This window comes from Amia ocellicauda, chromosome 10, assembly GCF_036373705.1.
Source record: "Amia ocellicauda isolate fAmiCal2 chromosome 10, fAmiCal2.hap1, whole genome shotgun sequence".
In the NCBI taxonomy this organism is placed as follows: Eukaryota; Metazoa; Chordata; class Actinopteri; order Amiiformes; family Amiidae; genus Amia; species Amia ocellicauda.
Window position 1 is genome coordinate 25,528,365 of NC_089859.1, and position 22,716 is coordinate 25,551,080.

Sequence of the window (22,716 nt, forward strand, 5' to 3'; positions counted from 1 at the left end):
GAGGGCCTTGATGAAAGACATTTCCATAGACAGTGAGCAGTGCAAAAACATCAAGGGATGAGCTCCCCCAGAGGAGATTTTTAATTGGATGAAGGGAAAATACATGAGGCCAGCAGCCAAGTCCTATTACTTTTGTGAGGGAGGCAGGAAAAAACAAACAAACAAACAAACAAAAATATATATACTGCTAGAATTTTGGCATAGCCCCATCTTTTATACCCTACACATAATTAAACAGTTAATGGTCTCTGTGTTTATTGCCCTCATCAGTTGCTGACTGTCTGGGAACTTTGCACTGTCATTAATACCAAAGTGATCCATCCCCGCAGAGCACAGTTTCCGTTTTCCATTGGGAAGCGAAAAGAGGGCAGACCGCCAGAGAGAAAAGGAAAATATTAAAGAGACACGGCCAGGGCAGTTCCCCGCATTTCCCCTTTTGGCTGAGGGCACCGTCTGCAAAAGTGAAAAAAGAGCTGATTAGACTTTATCTGAAAACTCCCCATTCAAACCGCTTAAAAGACCAATTGGAGTCGGTGGTGTAAAGAGGACGTTCAGGGCTTCTGGCCATGAACAAGAGAAAATATGCTCTTTACTGTGTGTGTTCTCTTTTTGTCCCCTGCCCTCTTTAATGGGATGAAAGGTAATGATCTCATTGTTAAATCTAAAAGAACATTTGTCATGAAGAGCTTTTGGAGAATGATTGCACCTGCACAGATTACAGAGCTGCGGATAATAATAGTAAAAAAAGGCCTTATTTCGCACAAAGTGATGCCAAATATTTTTTTCAAATTACTCACCATTCATATTAGTGGTGGACCAGCATGTTTTTTTAGGAAAATATCAGCATTACTTACTGTAGATTTTAAAAACCTATGAATAAGGAAATATGCCTGAGAACTACAGATGTGTCCGTAGAGAGCAGCACACGTGTCTCTGAGGTAAACAGCATTTCCAAATGCTGAGCTGTTTTTCTGCAGGATGGCTTTGTTATAACCTCACCTTCCACTGTATGACTGTCATCTGTTGTTTTTTGTGTACAATGGGAATAATCAATTATGCATAATAAAAACTGAAGTAAAATAGAGTACATGGGGTTTTAATCAAATAAAATTGATCAGTCTATAACCAAATAAATACATACTCATAAGTTAACTGATAAGGTCATTGACGCAAAAGGCAGGTGCCGCCAGGATAAAAATACTGAAAGGGGGACATTTGTATACCAATGCATTCCTACGATGTATTCTATTCCTTCAGTACAAAGATATATTAAAAATAAACATAAATAAGCGGGATATGCCTTAAACTGGGATTGGAATTGGAAGCCTGTTTAAATATTTCAGTATATTGGTGTCATTGGCTAATTGAAAAGGAAGCACATGTAAGTGCTACTTACATTATACAGGACTGATACTGTCATATCTCCTAATCTAGAACCATAAACTGTTGTAATTTTGACATGATAAAACATTAGTTGAATATTCTCCATGAGACCGGTGGGTATTACAAGTATTACAAAGTGTATGTGCAGAGCAGTAGTGGTTTTCTGTAAAGTATTTCATGGGAAGACTGGTGTACTTAAGTATAAAATTCAGTCTGATAATGTACATGAACATATGTTAAATGTATATATGTCAGTTCACTATAAATGAGATTTAGAGGATGCAGAGCTGAATTAGTTCCTTTACAGGTTTTAGTTCGTGAGGTTTCTAAATTGTAACGTTTGAAAGTAAGATTGTGACAGTGCCACTAGAATGTGACTTTCACTCCACAGTATCTAAACATGGATTTTTACTCTCACTCTCGCATGAATGTGTAATGAATTACAACAATAAACCAAGTCATGGCAAAACTATATAAAGCAGTGTGCCAAGACAGCATGCATGTGGCAGCCCATTGAATACGATCATAAACTAAAATTATGTTTATGAAAGCTTTTCATTTAGTATTTTGCAGGAAATGTTATAAGCCATAATATAGGTAAAGTGAAGGGTGCTTGATTTTTTTACAGCCCCCTCTGCTGATCAGGTGGTGTTGTACCATGTCTTTCTGTACCCTGCAGTGATTTAGGAATTGTTTATTAGCTGATAAATGTCTCTGCCAGCACAATTACCTCCTGTGACCGTCTGACTTAGTTGTATATGTCTAATGATCTCTGCAAAAGGTTATGACAGACATAGTTTTTTCTTGACCTCATGTGGTTTGAAGACTTGCTTGGACTGCACTTCCAGATTCATGGTTACAGACTTAATTATTAGAAAAGGAAAAACAAGCTGGAAGCACAGCTTAGTATAATATTGCTGTAACTTAAAAATATGAATTATTAATGGGATTGGCATACTACAGTTAGGTCCATAAATATTTGGACAGTCACACAATTGTCATAATTTTGGCTCTGTACGCCACCACAATGGATTTGAAAGGAAGCAAGATCAAGATATGCTTTAAGTGTAGACTTTAGACTCAGCTTTAATTTGAGGTATCCAAACTGGTTGAACGGTGTAGGAATTACACCCATTTTTATATGTGGTCCCCCCAAATTTAGGGGCTCAAAAGTATTTGGACAAACAAACATTATCATGAATTAAATTGTGAGTTTCAATACTTGGTGGCAAATCCTTTGCAGTCAATGACTGCCTGAAGTCTGGAACCCATAGACATCAGCAGATGCTGGGTTTCTTCCCTGGTGATGCTCTGCCAGGCCTGCACTGCAGCTGTCTTTAGTTCCCGCTTGTTCTTGGGGCGTTTTGCCTTCAGTTTTGCCTTAAAAATCAAAACAAACCAATCAGAGAGATAGCCAAACATGAGGTGTGGCCAAATCAACTATTTGGTATAGAGCCAAAATGATGACAATTGTGTCACTGTCCAAATATTTACAGACATAACTTTATATACATATTAACCTATCCCTTTTCATCAGCATCATGTTTTTTCCAATAAGCTGCATGATTATGAAGTTCTTCTGTTTAATTCATTGACTTTAGGCATAGGTTAACAGAGGTATAACTTACTATTGACAGGGGTAGAATGAAGAATATGATTTGCTGTCAAATCCCTCTCTGCAAGTCATGTTTCATGCTGGTATTTGAAATGATATTCTTCTAATGATGCCACTTTCATAGTCAATGTTAGCTCAATTATACTGTCTTGAGAGTTTATCTGTGTGGCTGCCAGTGGATAAAAGTAATGTTTTTCAGGTGTCAATGAGGTAGATAATATGATATTGCACAATAATATGTTGGCCATTGTAAAGGTCACTCAATATATATGGAAATTAACTGAGACCAACTTTAAATTCATCAGATCACCATAATCATAACACTGAATTCAAACACAACAGTAAAGCACAGTCCTACATTTATTGCTTAACATCTTGAAAAGAATTGCACCCAGCTGTTTCTAAGACTTGATGAACATTACAGTCCTTCAGCTAGTGATGCTCTCTGAGGTAAAGTCAACATATTTCATTCATTCACTAAATTATTTCCCGATGTGTTTTGGAACAACCAAGTTAACACAACCCAGAAACTCAAGTTAAAACAAGACTCTTTCCCCGTCTTTACCTGAAACACTACTGTGCAGCTGTCATAGTTGACGATTGAAGGGTCTCCCCAGGTGCTTGTGGGAGTCTTGAGAGCTGGTGATCCATAACATGAGACGACTATTAGCATATCTGTAAGTCATACAAAACTGTGCTAAGAGAGAACACAAGGACATAGAAACTTCTTATGAGCTGTTTAGTGGTGACTTTGCAGTTTAATGGAATCACGTCCTTTTAGATCGTTTTAATATCCTATTATGTGTAACATGATGCATTATTTAAATGTGCAGTGCCTTCACAGAAAAAAGTGTCATTGAAAATCAAAACATGTAAAAAATAAAAATGATAATTTCCCATTAAATAATTAGAGACTACACTGTGTCAGTTGTTACTATTACTAATGATTGTTGCAGGCAAACATAATAGGTCAGGGATTGATACACTGGAATGAACTGTTTTGTGTGGGAGGTGGTATTTGAAAGTCACCTCCTAACTGACTTAGCATTTATTGACTGTACGTGGGTGTTTTTTTTTTTTTTTTTTTGCTTCATCTGGAACTTTTTTCCTGTGGTGCCAAAAAAAATGTTTAGTAGATGAGAAATGATGCACATGAAACCGTGGTCACAATTTTTTTTTATTAGCAATATGTATTTTATGAGTATTCAATGAGGCTATTATTTAATTACCCATCTGTGTATATTTAAAGTGCACAGTAAGGTAAACTCATAACAACAGCAGTATATTAAAATCTGATTATTTCACGAATAAAATAGGATATTTTAGCACTAAGGTAGTGTGCTATTTACCCTGCATAGCATATTAATTTGGAACAAAGAGGTACACACTACTATTTGCAGAGAGAGAAACAAATGCTTACTTCCCCATTATCGTAGACTCCTTCCCACCCCTTCCACTATGCACTTAGGCTAACAGTTAAGTCATATTCAGATGACTAATGATCAGCAGCACCTTTCATTATGAAATACATTTCCTTAATTAATCAAAAAGGAAGTGGTTCCTAAACCCCAGCAGCCAAATTAACCAAGTGTCAAAGTGCATTCTGCCATATTTATGTTAATCGGAAAATGATTTGAAACCAATGTGTGCTGTGAAGGATTTCTTGTCAGTTAATACAAATGCACACCTAAGAACACAGCTTGTATATTTTTATAGTTGGAAAAATATGAATTCAAGTAAACAAATAATGTAATAAATACAATTAACTCCAAAAACAAACCTATAGTTGTGTTCTAAAGAGTTTACTCCTATGTACGTTTTGTTTTCCCCCGTTAGTCATCTTTTATTACTTTGATGATGAAAATGTATTCTGATGCTCTTTCTCACCTGTGAATTGGACTAATTTGACGATCTTGTGGGTCCTGTTTACTTTAATGAGGCAATGGTCAACTTTTATTTTCTTCAGAATAACACATTGACATTTGCAGAGGAGCAAAAGCCATTGAAAGCCAGGTGCTGTTACCAGATACTGCGTTATTAATATTCTGTGCTGGAAATGTGGACAATATACCTTCATTAATCTCCGCAATACAAATGCTGAGGGGCAGACTTACGCCGGATGTGTGAATGAAATGAAAGTCGGGATGTCGTCAAGGTATATTTGTCATCCATCCTTAGGATATCTTAGAAGCACGAAATCACCATCGCAATGCATCACCTGCCAGAGTACAGAGCAGAGTCACCAAGGCGTGTTTGGAATTTGGAAACTATTGTCAGAAAAAAGATAGAACTCCATCTTTTTTTTCTCCCACCGTAATCCTGTCAGAATCCTCCATGATAAAAGAATGAATAGCCTATTCCCCAAACCTACTTGAGACACTTTTTCAATACAAATATACAATAAATGTATGTATATCTGGAGTACATCCTGTTTCAGGTTACAATTCCATCAACAGGCATGGCTAAAATAATGGCATGGGCCTCCTGTTGCAACTGATTTTATATGTTGTATGTACAGCAGGGATTTATAAGCCATATTGCCATGCTGTAGGAGCACAAGAGTCATTAGAATTTCCCATTAAGCAAAAGGTATCACTGTTTTCCTGCTCCGGCACCAACCTCGCAAAATAAGCCTCCTTTTTCTTTTTTTCGCTGCTTTTGGATGGCTGCAGACTGTTATCCTGTTGCACTGATAAGATCCCCAGAATCATTTTCACAAGCAAGATAAGCAGAAAATGATCATCTCCTCCTGAATGGCACTGTTTGTGTCCACTGGAGACCAGAGCTCTCCCCGAGGAACGGAAACACTATCAGTGACGAGCAGAAACTCGAACTGTTTCCCATCCTGCGCTCTCCTCTTCTACAGATGCAGCACCGTCAATAGGCACTCACCTGACCGGACCTCTCGTGCTCTTTCTTTGTCCTTTTTCACGTTCCGATTCTTGGTAGGGTTCAGTTTGATGCGTCGTATGAAGCCAAGGAGGTGCATGGTGGATTGTTTCTTTTCTTAGCACAGTGAAGTCTCCATCTTCTATCTTCATTGTCTTCCTACATAAAAATATCATTAGTCATTCTTGTCTAGCGCCATATAAAGTACTGGAATATTATTTTTTCTCCTAATTAGTGTTGATGGTGGGGAAGAAAATTGAAACATGAATAATTAGAAAGTAAATGTAAAAATGTAAAATGAAAGAAATGTAAATTTAACCAGCTTTGGACACAGAGAATTAAACATATTTCAGTTGAAATCAGCTGTATTTATTATAATATAATCTTATAATTATATTTTATAGAACATGTTCTAACTTGGGTTGAGCATCAACACTGGTGAAATGTATGAGGATTGTTGCTCCAAAGGAACAGGATTGTGATGAAGTATGTCTGGGTGACAGACATTTACATAATGCCAACACACTTATTTTTATGCATGCACTGTGGAAACTCTACTTTTATTTCTTTCAAAACTTTTTTTATATATATATATATAAATGTTTGACCATACATCTGAGTTTCCAGTAGGTCCCCTGTGGGCATCAGGGCTCTACTGCTGTTTGAATCATGGGCTCATCTGCTGTCATACTGCATTGTGCTTGTAAAACATGAATTTGCCTAAAGTGTTAGAACTGTCATTATGTAAATGTCCTGGCACTGTAACAACAGCCTGCTAAGAGATCAGACAAAGGGATAGTGAGGGAACATAAAGCCATTCAATTGGATGACTTACAGCTGAGTTGCATTGCCGTAAGGAACCAGCCTTCAAAGAGGTTTTAGGCCGAGGCACAGTGGTATTTTGAGTTCTATATGTTGTATCACCTTTCCTGTATTCTTCATATTTTCAATTACATTTAAACTCTAGCAATTCCTACCCCTTGATGAATGCAGGAACATGCTAGACAATTGACTGCAAAACTAATTGAGTAGAAAGGAGCCCTCTGGCCATGAATACGCACACTAATAAGAATGAACAATGGGATCAACCATAATGGACAGTGGAAGATCATCCAGTAGCTTACAACTTAAATTACCGTCTTGCTCCTGCTGTGGTTATTCACAGTGAAGGGGTGATTCTTAAAGCTGGCGGTTTCAGTACAAGGTTTTCTTTCCATCTTCTGAACTGACTGTAAAATTTAAAAGGTACAAGTGTTGCAAAGAAACTTGGAATGAATCTGTGAATTTATTTATTGATTTGGGTAATTTCTTTAAGTCCATTTGGAAGAATTTGTTGTTGGTTTTTTAATGAAAATGTGGAGGAGATTCCAGTCAGATTTTGTTTGCTATTATATTAAGATTTATTAAGTGCTATTATATTTATAAGCTGCATTTTAAGGTACATATTCTAAATCATAGCCCTTTGCAGGGGAAGATGGTTTTATTAAGATCATGTTTAAAAGCAAGAAGCTTGTACATAATTGTATGATTCATAAGAAAAAAAAAAAATGTTTTTGCAACTCTACTGCTGGGCGAGTCTTGGAGATTTTGCTCGCTTCGTTTCTTGTCTGAGACATCCACAGAGTTGTAACTGAAAACCAAACATGAAACCGACAACACAGAAAGCATTTGCTGCGATCGGCTGCCGTTCAGTAACAGCTTGAGTCCCAAAAAGGGGCAGAAACCCGGGCTGAAACACGCGTCTCTTCTTGGTCCTTTAACTGGCGGGTTTCCAGGAGGTCTGCCAAGCCATCGGAGCCATTTGACCTGGTGTTGTGTCAGTGGGGATCTCTGAAGCAGTAAATTCATTTACACATTCTCTACTGGGTTGCCAGGCAACTGAAATGGCTGTCAGGGCCTTATTACTATTGGCTTACCATTTACTTAGAGGTCACAGGATCTACAAAGGGGTCTTGATGTGAGATGGATTTGCTCCCTGCCTGCCCTGGTCCTCATTACATTTCGAGCATCTTGGAGCAGTTTGGATGAATTTTTATACAGTGTCCCTTTTTGTTGTCTAAATTAGGGTGTACAAAGCCTAGCACAAAAGTACTAAATAGGCCTTTTAACAAACAGGACAAAGGGGACAAAAGATATTTTCTCAGTAAAGGATTTGGTCATTTTCCCTGTTTCTTTCTCTTTACAGTACATTTTTCTATCCAAGGAGCTATTGATCTCTGTTTAACGATTAGGAAACATCACATAATTATTATAATAAATTGATAAAGTGCTACTTGCTGATGAAGTGATGTATGTTTTGCAGGCCAGTACATATAGGCCTGTGTATTTGATGTGTTTTGTTGTTAACTCTGGGGAGGCTTTGTGATTTAACATGTTCCTCTTGGCATACCATCTACCATATAGCAAACAAATGAAATTCCCCAGTTCAATCAATATTTCTGTATCCTGTAAGGGAATTTATTTTGACTTACCATAATACTGTACTACAGAAATCATTTGCACAGTCAGCTCCATCTTATTTTTTCCAGCATAGTTAATGAAGCATAACTGAAGGTGAGTTACTTCCTACTCACCAGAGACTGGTATCTGTCAGAGTGAATTGAGTGTAATACAAGTGTGACGTGAACAGTTCTATTTCTCATTCCTGATATTTCCTGGAAGGAGGACAAGAAATATAACGAAACATTAAAATTTAAAAGTAAAGACTTTACAGACTTGAAAGGTTTGGTTATTTTTTAATTCTATTAAATTACGGGTACAACATACAAGTAATGATTCATATTTTACTTAGGCTGCATTGTGAAAACCAAATGAGATTGCTGTTACTATGTAGTAAATGGTGCGTCTCATCCATTATTGGCTAATAATCCATTTATTATGGAATCTGGAAAGCAAGGGATTATCCTTAGTGACAAGTAAGCACTGCATAATACTGTCTGTCTGTTTTCTGTGAGCTACATTTCTTATCAACTGTGACTGCTTCCCTAGACTATAATGATGGCTTTTCCTCACCTACTCCTTTATGCCAGAGTGTCTTGTCAGATGCTTTAAAATAACATTTGTTAATTAAATGTCAGTTGTTGAGTACAGCACAAAAATGTATTGAAAAGCTCTCTTTGGTGGGGAAACAAAAACACTTTGCAGAAAGGGACATAATTGTAAGTGAGAAACACATAATTTGTGCTGTCTGACACTACTGATAAGTTTGTTTATGTCTTCTGTCAATGAAGAGGACTTCTAAACTATTGTTTACTCTGGTTTTTGAGATTCTTCCCAGTGGTATATTTTTACATATGCATGTACATGTGTATACAGACTGTCGAGTCTAAAATATCTTGCATGCATTTTAGAGGTCCAGATTTATTTTATTAAAATAAGCTAATACAGAGATCACTGCCCTTTCCCATGAATTAAAAATGCAACTTTAGGTAGTGTTGCATGTCCAGTCCCATTCCACTTTCCCTCCTTTTTTGGCACTCAATTAAACGTCTGTTCCTACTTGACAGCACACACTGAGGAAGTGACATGTTTCTGGCACAGCTCCTCAGTGAGGTAAAACTCAGTAATAATTGCATAATTTCTACCACCTATGACATATTGAGTTCCTCCACCTCCTCCACTTATGATTTTCACCTATTTCACAATTACAGTCCCGCAGGGCGAAGAAGAAATGGGACTGTGAGATCAGATAATGATAATCACATGCTTTCAATCTTCTGTATTTAGGCAAGGTAGGGGGTACAAGCCATTGTATTTAAGGTATATCCCTGGCAGGGGCAATGTCTTTAATGTGTGTCATATCAGCCTACTAATACAATGATGGGATTACAAAGAAGCAATGGCACCATGTGTTACTTTTCACAGTCTTATTTAATAGCCATTTTCAATGACAATGTGAGAGGAATTTGAGTAATCATATGTCATGTTAAACAAACTAATTAAATAAATTGTCCATTCTGTTCTCGTATTTATAGCTCTCGAGGCAACCTCAGACTGAGGTGCTGAAAAAATAATTCATTATAGTTCAGTAGATTGTATTCATTTTGTACCAAGTGTATATCCTACAGCAGAGATGTATAAAGCTAAATAATATGGTTGTGTGTGTGTGTGTGTTTTTTTTATTTTGTTTTTATTGAACTTGCTAAAGACAATAATTTGTTTTTTTAGTTCTGGTTTTTAAACAGCCGCCCATTTCCCCTGCTTCAGTTGCATGATCTCAGACCTCCCATGGCTGCGGCATCCTGCGAAAAGGAGTAGCTGTGAGAAAAAGACAAATGGCAAAGCACAACTAGACACCCAGTTTCCAAGTCGGTAACAATCACCGTCTCCTTCAGTGGTACACGTTTTATGTTTCTCAGTTTGTTTTTCATTTTAGTGTTGGATAATTGTATCAAAATCTCACCCTCATGATGATATTTAAATATTTTCTTATCAAGGAAACCAATAGCAATCCAAATCTTGTTAAATGCATGAAAAAAAATATTGAAGCAAAAAAAAGTTCTTCACAGTAAAGTCATAAAGAATACACCTCGCTAAACAACTCCTGAAATCAACAATAACTTGTTTGTGAAAGTGTAGTAAAATAATAGCAACTTTTGCTAGACGCACTGTGTAACGTTATCTACCACAATACACTTCCTCAAGTCTTCCCCAAGTAAATCCAAAGATAGCTGGTGAGGAAGGTTAACACACACCCACCTCCTATAAACCAAATAACCTACTTGTGTAGCCAATAGGTCAACCGGCAGCGGAAAGTTTTAGAGTTCCCCTCTGCTGGTGCCAAGATGCAGGTGGCACACCTCCCCCTGGGTCAATACCATCTTCTGGCCATGTAAGAAAAGGAGGCATTTAGCTGGCATTCAGGCTACAGCCTTGTCTGAAACACAACCATGCAATTCTTTTGACAGTTGTGCTTTTTTTTTTTTTTTTTTAAAGAAAAGCCGGCTGGCCATGCTCCCACAACTGGGCCTCTTTCAGTCTATAAAGTGTGGTATCTGAGCGTTTCCCTGCTCCCTGTCTGACTGCACAGAGGCTTTGTGTCAAGCTTATATACAAAGTGCCTGCCACCACATAATCAGTCGTGTCACATCACTCCACGTCACTCGGTGGGGAGGCGCAGGGGGGAGGGGTGTGTGTGGGAGGAAGGAAACTACCATTGTGCTGAAGGGGATTTTTGTCCCTAGAGGTAATAAACACAGGGTAATTCTTTGTGTCTATTTTAATTGTAGGAAATTAGTGCATTCTTGGAGGGAATGAGAGAAGGAGGAAAACAGCCATCCAGATGCTATTTATAATTCCTAAAATGGGATTACAAAAAATGCATATCTTATTTAAAAGAAGAATGACCAAACAAAACATATACATGCACATACATTACATTAGGTGTTTTTCGTTTTTAAACAGGATGAAATCAATATCTTTAGGCGTTCAAAATAAATACACCATTCTTTGTGAAGTAGCTAATTTAAGACATCCTGTTTCTATTTTAAACAGTCACATTAATATACTGCACAATTAGATCTATATTTAGGGCTTTGTAGCTAATTTGTATATTAATTACTGAAGACATGTGGGTCACATTGTTTTCTTTCTTAATCATATTTATATTACTGGATACATAACTAAAGACATTTTTTTATATTTTATCATTCACTCAAATTCGCTGTTTTTATGCTTACTTTAATTGCATGCAGTATGTACTGAATACACATGTAAACTGTGCCAATTAATGAATCTTCTCACTACACAATTTGTTTATTTTTTTAAATTGCATGACCCACATTTTGGCATTGAAAAAATGAATTTAGATAGTTTTGAATCTGTCAATTTAAAGTTGAGTTTGTGCATTTTTAATAAGACTTTGCAGTTTTCCTTTGAACGAGCTTGAAACATCTATATAGTACCTTGCAGGAAACATTCGATATGTCAGGCTGAAACTCATCTGTAATCGGGAGCTATTGTTGTAACTAATAATAGTGACTAGTTGTAAATGTAACGGAGCTTGTTTTTCAGATGGCTCAGTGATACCAATGTGTCTTTGCCTCCTGTTAATCTCCTGTAATAACTGTTTGTACTAATCCATATCAATTGGACAAATCACATAATGTTCTATGACAGTTGTCCTAATTAAGCTATAGAGAATGTCATTTACAATCATAATCATTAGTTTTAATCTTTAACGCAGCTGTTGCAATAAAGCCTAAATGTTTTATATTATTATTATTATTATTATTATCAATATTATTATTTTTTAATGCTGTTAATAATAGTACTAGTAATTTAGCTATATAGGCCCATTATTTTATTTTGTATACACCGATCAGCCATAACATTATGACCACTGACAGGTGAAGTGAATAACACTGATAATCTAGTTATCATGGCACCTGTCAGTGGGTGGGATATATTAGGCAGCAAGTGAACATTTTGTCCTCAAAGTTGATGTGTTAGAAGCAGGAAAAATGGGCAGCGTAAGGATCTGAGCGACTTTGACAAGGGCCAAATTGTGATGGCTAGACGACTGGGTCAGAGCATCTCCAAAACTGCAGCTCTTGTGGGGTGTTCCCAGTCTGCAGTGGTCAGTACCTATCAAAAGTGGTCCAAGGAAGGAAAAGCGGTGAACCGGGGACAGGGTCATGGACGGCCAAGGCTCACTGATGCACGTGGGGAGCGAAGGCTGGCCTGTGTGGTCTGATCCAACAGACGAGCTACTGTAGCTCAAATTGCTGAAAAAGTGAATGCTGGTTCTGATAGAAAGGTGTCAGAACACACAGTGCATTGCAGTTTGTTGCGTATGGGGCTGTGTAGCTGCAGACCAGTCGGGGTGCCCATGCTGACCCCTGTCCACTGACGAAAGCGCCTACAATGGGCACGTGAGCATCAGAACTGGGCCACGGAGCAATGGAAGCACACATTCAGAGGTCTAGTGGAGTCCATGCCTCGACGGGTCAGGGCTGTTTTGGCGGCAAAAGGGGGACCTACACAAGGTGGTCATAATGTTATGGCTGATCGGTGGATGGTTTATTACAGTTTATAGCAATTGTTTCATAATCCAGATTGTTTGACAGGACAGTGCTGAGTGCTCTGTGAAAGTTGCATTTTGAAATCTTAAACTTTCTCTTCAGTGAAAAATTAGCGGGAAAATAGAAATATCTACCTGGTAATCTCATAAACAAATGTCATCCTCTATAATGCAGTGATCCTCTGATTGCATCCCCTGGCAGATCTGTTTTTAATATAATATTTTATGCTTCTTAGATGCTTCACATTAATAAAATAATGACTATTTCCATTGTTTACTCTACCAAAATAAGGGTAGCAAGTTAAATATATTAATCACACACATTTTTTAAACATCTGTGCCAATTACTGGCAAATAATTAAGGCAAAAACATACCAATTCTCATGCAAATAGTTCAGTTTAAAGTAAAAGCAGAAAATTCATAGGAAGTATGATTCATGGAAGTGTTATGTGAAATTACTTTATTTGTTTTATGATGTCTGTAATGTGTTGTAATTGTCTTGTAACATAGCAACCAGGAAATAAACAGAGAAGCTAATTCCACCTTTAGTTTGTGACAAAACCTATGCCATTCCACACACGTGGGTATGAATGTACATGACAACAGTTAGACTGTGGGTTTCTTGAACATATTACAATGTACACGACTGTTCCTTAATTGTTGATTCATATTCAACATCATAACTTCAGAGTTTGATGAACCACTTGGTTTGAGAGACAGGATGGATTCATATCTGGTAAAAAAACTAAATATGAACAGAGCCTGATGGATACTTTTTTTTTTTTGCGGATGATGAAAAACTGATTCCCCACTGATGGCAGCTGCTAAGAACATATGGTCCCTATTAAAATGCAGAATTACTCGATCTGATATATTTTTACTGTTCATATACCTATGGATATGTATCTAAATCTTCTCAAACAGATTTAAAAGAAAAACAGATTAAAGATTAAACTTCTGTCTTACATAGATATGGAATCTTTCATCATGAGTCACGGTGCTGCCACCTCTTTGTGGTCAAATACCTGCATCCTGCAATTAAACGTGCACTTTAGCACAGTAATAACCAGTTTCAGCAAGGTATTCCAGCATGCAACAGGGGAACAAAAGACCACAATAAAAAATGAAAAACAAAAATGTGAGAATAAATAACAGCTATCACAGAGATTCCCACCAGTGGATCTCCCTTGAAAACAAACCCCATCCTGTGGTTATTTCTGGAGAGGCAGTAAAATATGCAAAATAATTCTTTGTTAATTCCTACATGTTACCAAGGCATTACTAAATCACAGAAGGAGCCGTCTGAGACGTTCATTTTGCTTTGTTATAGTAAAATGAAAGCGGGAATTGAAACGCATCAAGTATGAATCTTAAGCATATGTGATTAAATAATGATCAAGTTAACACTTATAAGAGTGAGGACAAATGCCTTCCCTTGAAAGCTGAATGACAAAACAAACAGAAAGCGTACTCACGGTGCTGTCAATAACCATTTCCTATGGTCTTACATGCATGGATTGTACACATAACTACCTGATCATAATGTAAGAATGTTGCTTTGTCTTTCATAACATTGCCCCAGCTGGGATTAAAAAACAAGAATGCAAACATCTGACTTTAGTTGCTTCAACCAGACTAAGCAATTATCTGAGTCGTTGCCAATTGTCTGTCTTTTGTTTAAATACACAGCCCTTTTTAGAGATTTCAGTTCTTAAAAAAGATCAGGAAAAATAAACAAAATGTTATCCATCCTGTATATAGCCTAGTATTTAACACGGCTATGTGTGTGGTTGGTGCTGCTGTTCAGTTTAGTCTTCGGTGGTGGTGGTGTTGTGGCAGAATTTGTGGCTGCTTTTTATGAAGACAGTGGCTGTTTCCACTGTGCACCTCAAATTTCACCATTAAAATCCTAATCTTCTTATCCATTTGCACGGGTTTACACAGCTACAGCACATACAGGAATAAGAAGCTAATGATTACAAGGATTTTCCCCTGTAAATCCCTATTTAATTATGGTATGCTTGAATGTTTCTCATCTTTTATGTTTGCTAGTAGGAATGGTCGTACATCTTGCATTTTATACATGAAATGTTTTTAAAAGAGCAGGAGCCAGGTCTTTTTAAATTAAATCGAATATGAAGTCTTCATTAAATTAGCCACTGTCTTGAACCTGTAAATGATTCATGTAGGCCTTCCATATTACAGCTCTAAAATAGCTTTGAGAGTCCACAGCTCAGTTTGATGTAGGCATTTGTAAGAAAAGCACACAGTTTGACTTTTTGTTATTAATTCAAATAAAACCTTTCCCTTTGGTTGAGCTATCGGGGATACATTTTTAATTCCTCTCCTTAAATAAAGATGCCAGTATATTTACTTTACAAATTTGTGTGACAGACAGGAAGAAGGTTAAATCCATTCAAATTTACAGAAGCAAAATTGAAGTTGTAAGGGTCTTGCTAAAGCATTTTGAGCATTAACCTTGATAAGGAACATGGTTGTAAAACATGTCTGATCTTAAGAAGGTTCAGAAGTTATTAAATATGACAGATTGTTCTCCAAATCTTCACATGGAAACATCTCCTTTACAGCACTGAGATTTTCATCCGCAGCTCACATAGGCTTTGGTCATCCCAAATATTTTCGGCACCTCTGCTGTCTCTTGGCCTTTCATAAGGTCCAGGGGGTCTGGAAAAATATAGTCAGCCAACCTTGCTGAAGCTGAAGCTGGGACTCCTCAAGAAATGCTCCTCAAGTACTGAGAAGCAAACAAGTATTGAAAGGCTAAATAGCTTTCTCTTGTTTGTAACCATTCTTATGTTCTAAAAACAGAAGCTAATTTTCCCTCTGGAGAGAAAAGCCTTCTTAATAATTGAACCCCTTACAAATTCACTCAAAGCTATATTTTGGAAAAGCAATCAGATCACACATGCAAGTGATGGCTGCAGCTGTAGTACACAATCGGCACCACTCGCAGATAAAATTGTTTTCGTCAACTGCTGATAAAATGTGTCGGCTAGGCTGTCAAGTGCAAACTGGCTATTTATCTTGCTGGCTCTGATTTTCTATTCAGAGGTGTGACATTAATCTCTTTATCAGGCATGTCTCCACCTCACTCTCACCCGCTATGGCATTATGATTCTTAAATCTGTAAATCACCTAGTTGGATCTGTGTGAGAAGAAATTTGCAATTTAGTCACATTTTTCACTCTTTGGTATATGTGTGTGTGTTTGCATAATGTTCAGAACTTTATAAATAGGTGATGAATCTGGTAACACATTTTTATGTATATTCAGGTATGTTCAGTTATTCCTATTTGTTGTGAGTTTTAAGTTTGCAACATCAGTAATAATAATATGTATTACAATAACTTTAATCTATTGGCTTGGTCTTTGTATGTGGCACTTGCTTCTGCATATATGCAATGAGAAAGCTATAGATGAGGAAAGAGTTAATGAGACTGTTACTCAACATCAGGTCCCCAAAGTACACATGAAAGATTTAAATTAAGCATTTTATTTTTTTAACTCTATAATTAAGAAATGGTCGTTTGTCTTTTGTAATTTTCTGTGTGAGTTCTGTGATATAATACAGTGAGCATATACTCTAATTACACTGTATCTGGGAGATTGTTTATTATTCTTGGTTCTCTGAACTGGATTTTGTCCCAGATTAAATCTGGCAGCAGTCCAGCAAGGAGCACATTAGCTCTCGAGCAGCAAAGTTTCCTATGAGGTGTAGTGGACTATCTGCAGTGGTGGAAGCTATAAATTCTCATTGTGGAAAGAGCATTAATCACAAGGGAACCCAGCACATGTAGCCAGCTGTGGGGTTGCTTTCAAAAAAACTTTTATTAAACTATAATTGTTAATTACAGGGCAGTGTTTGTGTCATTTTTGAGAACTAGCTTTCTCCATTGCTTTCAATTTGCAATGTAGTGTTAATGATTTGTTGTCAAGGAATGATGTACAGTGAGTAAATACTTAGTCTTCTGGCATCCTGAAGATATCTTCGCCACAACCTACTTTTTATTATTGTCAAAATATGTGGAAATAAACCATAAAGATTGACGTGAGAGAGAGTACTGTCCAGTGCAACACTATAGATTGTAGCAATTGATCAATCAATATGGAATCCTTCTCTGTAATGTAATTGATAATATTTCTGCTGAAGTTAAACTGGCAGCAGGAATCTCTGTCAGAATCACACCCACTACTGAGGGGTAGCCTATGCGTAGTGTTATGAACATTGACAAACATCTGGGTAATGTCTGAATTTATAGTGACTCTGAACCAGTGAGCTACAGCAGCATTTAATGTGAGTGAAACCACTGTACTCTGTGGTTTATTTCTACATTCCACAGCTCAGTTCATCAGTGTCTGCACACATACACACACATGTATAGAGATAGGTAGATACACACACAGAGAACCCAGTGTAATTAAAGGTTTATTGCACAATTAAACATTGATAACTTTCCTATCATTATAAGCTAAAAGTACAAACATTCCTCTCACAAATTCAACATGCTGTCCTGTTTCACAGTCTCATAGTTAGTCTGAGAAAAGTTTCACAGTATAACATTTGTACTTTGAGGTTTCTGGGGTTTCCTGTCAAATTGACCCTGACACTGTACCCAGGAAGAGAGAGACTTGAGTTTTTCCACTCTGAGGCTTTCTGTGCTATTCTTCATTTAACCGTGAACAAGAGCACTCTCCCCCAATGAAAATCCATCCTCTTCTGGATGGTTCCTTCTCCTCAAGTCAAACAATCTTATCTGAGAAGATAAGGGGAAAGGATTGAGTGTGAACTTAGAACAATAAGATCTATCGTGACATTGTATGTAATTACTTTCATCTGTGTGTAATATAAAAGTGACATGCATGTGCTGCTGAATTACCCTCAGCACTGGTAGACCACTCAGTTTCATTCTCTTGATTTACAACTGACCCCTTATTTATAATCATTGATAGAAATGCATTGCAGGGTATGTGACCCCGTTCTCTAGCCACCTGGACACTTAACTGATGTATCAACAGGCTGGTTAATGATGCCTGTGACGTGCATTAGATGGTCCTGGAGTGTCTACACTTCATCAGAGCCCACTCCCCGGAGTGGGGATTGTGGGGGGATGCTAGAGGGGGATCTTCAGTCCCTCACCGCACCAAGTGTCTGTTAGCTATTTGACAGGTCTGCTATGAGTGGCAGTGGAGGGAACTCGTTTTTAAACATTGTGTCCAAGTCAAACATTAACCCAAGGGCACACATACTTCCCCCCTATTTATATTTGCACTGCGATGCTCTGAAAGCCTCACAGGAGCCTTGTCCCTCTAAGCAGTAGAAGAAGATTAGAAGCTGTTGTTTCAAATCCAGCAAGCTTTAGCAGCCTTCCTGAAACCTAAAAGATACACTGCATGTCTACACCTGGCAGAAAAGCACAATTGGTATCAGCAATAAATGTAATAAGTATAAATAATGTCAAACCCTACATGTACTCTCATAATGTCATTTTATGAGCTGACATTACTGTCTGCAAAAGACATTTCATTACATTTTATACGTGTGGTTTAAATGTTGTTGAAGCTGATTCTCTCTTTATGTCATGTCTTCTGTCGAGCGAATTGCATTATACTGTGGTTGTGTTTAAAGAATCATTTGCAGTAATTTCCAGGGCCCTGGCAATAGCAGTAGTAAGTAATGAGTGGTGTAAAAGTGACAGGGTATTCTGTAACACTTAAAGTTGGTGACACCAACACATGAATCAGAGCAATTACTCGATGAACTAATTCGTACAGTACGAAACCCATTGGTAGAAATAGCCCTTTCAAAATATGCTTAATACTGTACAGTTTCAAGAGAGTGTTCAGAAGCACTTTGTCGTTAAAGGAATGGACTTAGATTATCAAGGTGTGCGTGTTTCTTTGTTTTGTTAACTTCATCCGAAGCAATCAGATCCTCAAAGGATGGTGACTGATCTCCCTTGTCCTTCATTTTAACAACAACTGTGATTCACATTTGTCTCATATTTATCTGAACTGCTTTGTGTTTTCTTAGTAAAAGTACTTTCAATCAATTTCAATCACAATTTTTAGTTTGCGTTCATACGTTGGCTCTTTAACCAGCACTCTAGGCTTAACGATGTAAATCAATCCAGAATCGGCACTAAGCATATGCATATTATGTAATGGAGACCAGAAGCAAAATGTATTTTGTATGAATTCATAAATGTGAAACGACATATAAATTGCAATTGAAAAAAGTGCCCTTTAAAGGATGTGTATGTGGAATATTTCCACTGTAATTAAGATGTAAATGTCTGAATTATATGCATGTAAAACAACATTTTTCAGTGATTCAGGATGACAGGTGGTGCCGTACATTCTTAACGTCTGCCAGCAGTGAACTGTCGCACATTTTCCTCTTTTCAGCAAGTCCATTAAAACATTCTATTATTAGTGTTAATAATAATATTATAAAAAGTACTTCCTTCCCCTGGGCAACAAAGAAAACGGCCCCAAAACTGCTGATGTTTCTCTAATATCCCCACTGTATTTGTGTAGCGTGCGATTCCATAGTATTGCTTTCCTGTGAACATGCCTCATGTCACTCTAATCAGCGGCCACCTATCCAGCTCCAAACCACTTACACCACCTATGCATTTCTTGTGTTTGTTGTTATCAGCTGCTGTCAATTAATCCATGTATTTTTCCTGATACTACTACTACTGCTACTTATGGATCCCTGTATCAGATCACACTGAATTATTCCAGAAGCATGCGTTGTGTGTCAGCATCTCTAACAGATTGGATGTGCGAATTCTAAAGATCAGGGACAAAGGGGGGGAAAATGTAATCAACCACTAGGCCATGGGCCTTTATCTTCAGTGAGAGTGCTCAGAAATTGAGCGATACGATAATGAATGTATTTGTTAATCAGTGAAATCAGCTGGAGGAGTTACAGGTCATGTGCAAACAGGAAAAAGGGTTTTGCCAGAATACTTTCCCAGCAATATACAGTTTTATAATTGCTGTAATTGAAATCAGATCGTAACACCCAAAACCCCAGTTAATATTAATGTTTTGAAAACCAGTAGGTTTTTTTTGGTGAAGTGTGATGTATTTCAGTTATTATGATGAGGAAAATGTCAGTTCTGCAAGCTATTACAATTGCATGAATTGTACAGGAATGCACAGGAATTGTGATGGCTGTAGTTTTTCATCTTTTCTGTCCTCAGTTGTTGCATGCACAATTCGGGTTGGCTTTTTTTTGGGCTTCAAATGGGGAGATTAGCTAATGTGACAAATGTTACAATTTGTCAGTGTTTTAATTTCAGCACAGAAAGAGAAAAAGACGGACGCGGTGAGTAATAACAAAACTGTGCACTAATAATCATTTCTGAAATCCCCGTCGTCTTCCACAGGGGGTTTGTAAAACACGGGCAGTTTCCAGCCCTTGTCAGACTACTTCTCCTCTGCAATAATGCTTACTGAAACTGTCTAGACACAAGTTTTCAGTGTCTTTATTCATCGCCCCAAAAAATATTGAGTCGCATATTAGAAGGAAAGGTTTCTTTTGCAATCAAACTCTTACCAGGGAAATTGATGACAGGCCCCCTTCTCTACTTTCCTGTCAGAACTGTCAAAGAAATACAACTCAATTGACGTAAAACGTTTGTCTGGATAAAGGCAGAAAAACTGAATTGCTCTAAGTGGAAGTGAGTAAAGAAAACAGGCATAGCAATAGGAGATAGTCTGTACCAGTCTTGGGTCCTCGAGGCCGGCTCGAGGACAGTTTTCCGGGTCTCGTCCTTGGCCTCGGGGATGTGGCCCTGGGTGGCATCGCTCCGAGGACTTTGAGGACTTGGTGTTTAAAATTGCTCATGTGTACTCTCTCGTACTGAAAACTGATTGTGAATTTGACTTTTTTAAATGAATCCGTTTTCTAATAATGTTATTGTGTGGAGTTAAATTAGATGTAATTCATCAGTTCTGTTGCAACATGTGCAAACTCTAGCTGGTCAGCGCTCGGGAAGAAAAAAAAAAAACTAAAGCAAAACAAAAAGAAAAATAGTGATTTACTTGTTTTATTTGTGCTACAGTCAGTTATAACTGTTTTCCCAGTCTGGAAATACCACACTGAAGTCAGGGATACAAATTATCTTACTACTTTGTAATTTCTTATTTTTTGTATAATGGCAAACACAAATGTTTAAAAATGCATTTTCACATGCTGCCTCAAAGCAAGCAAATGGAGTGCCAAATGTCTTAAATGAAAGGAGATTGTGGAGACGAAATGGACAATGGATTTACTAAGCAGGTAAATGATCATACCCTTCTTTATGAAATATATATTAATGACTTAAATTAATACAAATCCAGATGTTCCCTACATTCACATTTGAATGAAATAGTGCACTTTGCTAAATGATTCCGACGTGTGGTAATCCTAATATAACAGGGATGTTTTACAGTTTACAGATGATTTAAAGTTTTGTATGTCCACTAAAACCTGAGCATATTACTTAAATATCTGATATTTCTGAAAATAAATTGGAAAAGTCTTTAGCTTTTTTAACACTAGAACTGCCATAGTCACTTTTTGTGCAGCTCTTTGCAATTCAAAATGTATGAGAATGTGAATTTCTTCCACATATCCATTCTTAAATGTTACTGCATATTTGAGTTAAATACATATACAGTGTTTCAGTTGTAAACTCCTCAAAATTAATTAGTTATAAATACTTTCCTCTTGTCAGACTGTCAGACTTCTAGTTTATGTAGTCTATACTGAATATAATACAGCCGACAATCTGGGCTTTGCAATAAAATTAGTTATTGTGAAAGTTTTAGTCGATTGCTGAAACGTGATTTTCTACACATCACATATTCATATATTATTATCACTATTTGTTTTGATTAGCAGTTTTGCACCTGATATAGCTCTCATCTGTCTGTCCTGATGAGCTCAGAAAGTTTCTGGAATTCAATGTTGATCTCGTTGCAAACCCAGGTCTCTGGATCAATGCCTTGATCAGTCACTGTTTGATCATGAATGCTAATTATTTTTGTATTAGTGTAGGGAACTGTAATGTTGAAAAGCACGTTTTCTGCACTGATACGCAGCTGTAAAATGCAAGTATCGTTAATCTAATAATACAAAGCCAATGTAATATTATTTGTTTAAATAAGGTGTGTAAAATACTAGAATATTGGATATAGTCCAATTATTAAATGCAGTTTTCTATTTTATAAGGAGAGAAATGGGAATGAAATGCCAAATATTACTCTTATTGATAACTGGAATATTTTTTTAACAGTAATCTAAAGTATTGTTAGGAATTTACCCTATATTTTGCATTGATTAGCTATTTTCATTTTTTACTTTGCTACAACATATGCAGGCATTCTAACTATTGCTTAAATGCGAGCTTCCAGAGCAAGAATGGGAGACGAGCTTTTCTCAGAGTGTACTATGTAAAATGCAAGTTTGTCTTGTGAGCAGTGTGGGTCTGAATGAATGTCTATCTGGTCAACATTTAATATGTGAGATTTCTACTCTGATGGAGTAAAGTGTTTACATTTACTGTACTTTACATTTTGGAAAATAACTCTTTTACAGTTGTACAAATTTGATAAAAATTGTCTACATCTAACCCAGTTGATAAACTGCATGACTGTGGCCTTTACCTTTAAAATGTTCTTATCATTGACCTTGACCAGCTTGCCCTAAAAGGCTCCATGCCTTGGCCTCGGCTTGTCCTTCTCATTTTGAGACCCAGCTTCGACCCTGGCCTTGGTCTTTTGAGTCCC

The 22,716-nt window shown here is 37.2% G+C and overlaps 1 protein-coding gene and 1 long non-coding RNA gene across 2 annotated transcripts in view; one reads left to right on the forward strand and one right to left on the reverse strand.

Annotated features, from left to right (window-relative positions):
- LOC136760352 (ubiquitin-conjugating enzyme E2 E2) overlaps positions 1 to 22,716 on the forward strand; it is a 105,036-nt gene that overhangs the window by 68,037 nt on the left and 14,283 nt on the right. The gene's annotated exons all lie outside the window — the stretch shown is intronic.
- LOC136760350 (uncharacterized) lies at positions 9,739 to 10,934 on the reverse strand. The gene is made up of 2 exons (XR_010820189.1): positions 10,609 to 10,934; positions 9,739 to 10,128 (listed from the first exon to the last, which is right to left on the reverse strand). It is a non-coding gene; the product is annotated as an uncharacterized LOC136760350 (long non-coding RNA).